The following is a 4,680-nucleotide window of genomic DNA, read 5'->3' as shown; positions in this document are numbered from 1 at the left end:
AATTGCACAAGCAGCCCACGAAACACAAAACGTCTTACGAACGTCTCGGAACAGCTTCAAATGACTACAAACGTCTTGCGCTGTGTTCAAACGTCTCATAGATGTCGACAAGAAGAAGTTTCCTCTGCGACGTCTCTTAAACATCTGCAGTCAGACGTTTGCTGTGAAACTTCTGTGAAACATCTGTAGTCAGATGTTTTCTAGACTTGTTTCTAACACGTGGAACTTGAGACCACGTCAAGGAGATGCGCCAGCAATCAGCAGAGAGTTGCCACCGTGTATTAAACATGCTGTAAACCACGGCACATAAATTAGATGGCTCTCCTGCTTGACGTTTCGAAGAACAGGCGCGCCGGTGCAAAGACCGCTCTTTGTATTCGAACACAGAAAGCGCGTTTTCTCCTACGGAGCCCGAATCACGTTCCACATCGAGTGCAGCTAACCCGCCACTCGTAAGGCTGGATTTAGGTAACATATAATGGCCCTGAAAGCCGACGGTAGTTACGCGAGCGAAAAAATTTGCTTCATGTTGCGAACGCCTCTGTTACGCCTCGGCTAACTGGCGGCAGCATGCGGATTGACAGGCGCAGCGCACGCTGCCTTCGCCGCCTTCCCGCCGCCTACGCGGAGCTCGCATGCGCGGTTTATCGCGCAGATCACCCGCGCGCTATCTTTTCGTGGCGGCGTATCTTGGAGGCAATCTTTCTTGAGTCACGCTGTCACGCTGCAGCTTGCTGTTTGCTGTTTGGTGTCGCTCCGCACGGTGGCGATGCAGGATAGTTTGCCAAAGTGGTTTTAACCGTTTAAAGCAGAAAAAAATCTTAGTGGAAGCTGCAATTGCTTAGTTTTACATGAAAGTATTAGATTCAATTTGTTTTTTGGTTCTTTGATGATTTGTTTACTTTTAGATTTAGAAATTTAGTACTTCATTTGGTCATTTGGCGTTGCAGAGGCTAGCGATAGCTACGCGCGCGAAGCGGTTGCTGCGCACATTGTAGTATGTTTCGCTGCGCACTTTTTGCCGCGCTGGTTGGCACTTCACGCCGCTGCAGTTTGCATTTTCCCCCTTTTCTGCGGTATCGTTTACTACCAGTGTTGCACTGAGATGTGAGCCTCGTTTTCCGCAAAAGTAAGTAACGTTCCATTTCTCTTCTGTGGTGAAAGCGTCGGCTTTGCCGGCTAAGCCACTAACGCGCCTGATTGAACCTTTGGTTTACAAATCACAAAACAGTATCAGCCAGTGTTTTACATACCAAAGTGCAGCGTTGAATGTATTAAAACAGGGCATTTGCATGTATTTGAGATTTTGTTAAGTGGATACAGCTAGGCTGCTCTCGCATGCGAGTTGCTTTCTTTATCAAGGCGGTGACAAGGTGAACGTGACAAAGCTTCAAACCAACCAGCTTTGTTTAAGCTTTGTTTAAGGCGCGGATTTTTTCCCACACATTGATTAAAGTCTGTGCTCTATTGCATTCTGGCAGGGTTTTATTCTTGCCAAGGACTCTCATCTGGCCACCTGTGTGCTCCATTTCTCCTTGCTGTGATTGCCGTCAGTGAAACTCGCGTTAAAAAGGCTTTGGTTATCTTAACTGCGTCAAGCTTTTATTTCATTGCGATTGAGAGCCCCGGCACAAAGGTAGTTTACTCAGTGGTGCTGCTCTGTATGTGTGCAGGCTGTTTGACAGTGCAGTGAAGTACTACGGCTCTTTGCAGGCATGGCAGCTTTTATTTTTTGGAAAACCATTGCACCGTGCACAGCTGGCGTTGTCCCTACTTCACTGTGTACATTTCGTTTTGTGTACAGGCTGTTCAACAGTGGTTTTCAGAGGATCTCCTTTGTTGCTCAACTTCTGAAGTTTTGGTAAGCACGCTTTGCAGCTGACACCTTTTCTTTCACTTCATGATTTCTTGTATATGTCTAGGCTCTTTGCTAATGTTCATTCCACAAACCCCATTATTTGAACAGGGGCTTGTGGAACTGAAACATTATGTGGAACTACATTTGTTTGTCCTTTAGAACTCCAACTGTTGGCCGGAGGAGCAAGGACCTGGTCTAGTTTCACGCAAATTAATAGCAGCACCTTGTACCTGGTTGTTCAGATGACTTGGCCTAGAGATTGTTTCAGTTCTGAGGTGGGAATCTGGACTAATGCTTCTTGTGCAGTGGTGTAAGTAATCTCTTGCCCACTGTTTGAGCTTCATCGTACAGTTTAGAAAGGGCTTCTTTGGCAATGCAGTGTTAGGAACCTTATACACATGCACTTTTATTTATCTATTTATCTTATCTTTCAGATGTGCCTTGTGTGGCTGTCAAGTTAAGGTCCAAGATTTAACACATCTCTGGTGTATACTGAAGTGATGCAGGCATTACCAGGACAGCAGCATCTCTGCTATGTTTTCATGCGACGGTGCAAGATGTCGAACATCAACCGCTTTTGATTCAGCCACATCTTGCAGGTAAGAGAAAGCCTGTTTGCAATATGCAGCTTAGGAGGTTCTATGAGTACAATGTGCATCACAGTAAGGCAGTGCACTTGCTATTGACTGCTTGGCTTTCAGTGTCCATGCACGCTGTTTGGATTTTGCTTCTGTTAAAGGCCTCCACAGTGATTGACTTCTTGAGTTTATGGTGAGCCGTAGCACTCTGCTGAATGCAGCTTGCAGTGACATCATATGCATCTATGCTTTTAATTAGCTTATTTTATTGCCTGTGCTGTCACTCCTTGCCATTTCCTGGTCTTATTTGCTTCCGACTCCTCATTGGCCATTCTACATGCACCTGACTGACTGTGCTTTTGGTTACTCTTATATTTTTCACTTCTGCAGGCTGCTGAACCAAGCTGGATTTGACTTCCCCTTGTTACCGTCTAGTTGGCATCCTCCGTGCAAGAAAAGCGATTTTTGGAACACCTAGCGAGCTCTTAAGTGCCATCCACGTCACAGCAACTTTCTCATCAACGGATCCGTTGTGAACAAGGCCCGGGGCCGAATGAATTTTTGATTTAACAATTGGTTGCTGCTCGACGCTTTCCCGCCATCCAAGTGCTTACCGTTGTAACGTCAGCCAAACCAGTGAAGCTACCTCCTCCGTGGCTTCTAACATTAATTTCCTGATCCTTTTCTTTTTTTGTGTGGGTGTATGCACTGGATTCAATAAAGAGTAACGCAGTGACTGAAAAGTGTGCTAGCACATGCATTTATGCCTCATTACTACAGCCATACATCCCTTGTAATGTGGGCTCATTGTTCGGGTCATTTCAAATCAGCTTTGAGTTTTTTTGAGTTGTGTATACCAGAAAAATGAACAACATTTTTAAAGCTTTAGAGGGTTTAAACGCGACACTGAAATCAGTATTGAAATGCGTAAAATAATCCAGGCACCCGTTTCGAAAAAAAAAGGAACGTCTAAAAAAATTCTATAAAAGTTCTACCTCAGAAGTTTTCTAGCCGTATACAAGCGTAGCGTTAGCAGAGCTAATAGAGGGCTACTAAACATCTAAGTCTAAAAAACTGCTTACCTGAAACTTCTTTTAGATGTCAAGCTTTTCTTTCCAAGACTTTTTTTAGACGTCTATTAGCGCTTTTTGTGTTTCGTGGGAGTGCACTTGGTGGAGCGACACACAAATGAAAAGTGCACCGGCGGTTGGCTCACGTGACCCGTTCTTTGTAGACCGCCCAAGAAGCCGATGAAGTGGCGCCGATGTGATGATAAAGCACGGAATATATCCAGATAACCCAATGAAGTTGGAGGCGTGACGAGTGTGGGATTTTGTCTTGCTACCATTAGTTCACTCATCTGAGGGCGTCGCCAGAGCTCGGGAAATTCCGAGTTTCAGCAAACTCGGGCCTTCCAGCATAGCGCCCCAGCTTCTTTTTCCTTTAGAATTCGCATATTCTTGTTTGCACACGACAGAAATAAGCAACGAAAGGCGGGTTCTTGGCAACGGTGGAGATGTACTAATAAGAAAAAAAAAATAAATACCGATTACACAAAAGGACAATGCGGAAATACATGCGCTCGCTGGCATGCGATAGTTATTCCGCCCAGAAAGATGCTGCTGCGATGAAATGTAACTACGATGAAGTGATTTCGTTATGCCGATTCGCTGAAATCGTTCTGCTTCTAAGAAAGAATTGCTGCCAGTCGCCAGCGCGCGGCTCCATCCGCTGTTCTCGCACTGCTCGATCTTGAATTCTCTGTCTGGCGACTTATATCTACTTCTCGCAGTCATAATTGCCGTTCATAGTGTCTGACACGACAGGCTCATGCTTTTTTGGCATTTTTTGCGTAGAACGCTTGGGTGACTGAATACGTTGAGCCTTCGCAACAATCTGCCTCGGCTGTATCGGGTACAGGTGGGTGATGAGGGGTGGAGAGATGGGTGAGTTTTTGAAGGTGCATTTTTACCTGTGAATGCTCTGATGTACGCCCACCGGAGTGTGAATCAAGGATGGAGGCTGCACGCACGCAGCGAAGTTATTTTTGGGAAAGCAGGCTATACTGCTAACGCAGTAAAATGAATAACTAAAAGAGTATGCATAGTCTAACCTCTGACTCCGAGCGGGATTCGTACTAATGGCGGCGCAACAGAAAACTTTGTTTACAGATGCTTTAAGCTATTCGGCTATCTTGTAGGCTTTTTTTATGGTTGTTGCATGGAATATTTGGAACCTCTCTGA

At 45.3% G+C, this 4,680-nt stretch overlaps 1 long non-coding RNA gene across 6 annotated transcripts; it reads left to right on the top strand.

Moving 5' to 3' along the window:
- Positions 1–763: 763 nt before the first annotated feature.
- Positions 764–3,196, top strand: LOC149327673 (uncharacterized). 6 transcript variants are annotated; one of them, XR_016285913.1, is made up of 6 exons: positions 768–1,129; positions 1,482–1,713; positions 1,805–1,861; positions 2,018–2,168; positions 2,293–2,457; positions 2,827–3,196. It is a non-coding gene; the product is annotated as an uncharacterized LOC149327673 (long non-coding RNA). The 6 variants fall into 6 exon arrangements; XR_016285916.1 differs by having other exon boundaries at positions 769–1,129; positions 1,674–1,713; XR_016285914.1 differs by having other exon boundaries at positions 764–1,129; positions 1,674–1,713; positions 1,805–2,168.
- Positions 3,197–4,680: the final 1,484 nt, after the last annotated feature.

This window comes from Amblyomma mixtum, chromosome 10 (genome assembly GCF_055824585.1).
Source record: "Amblyomma mixtum isolate Tamu chromosome 10, ASM5582458v1, whole genome shotgun sequence".
In the NCBI taxonomy this organism is placed as follows: domain Eukaryota; kingdom Metazoa; phylum Arthropoda; class Arachnida; order Ixodida; family Ixodidae; genus Amblyomma; species Amblyomma mixtum.
This window is presented reverse-complemented; position numbering and strand designations above follow the sequence as displayed.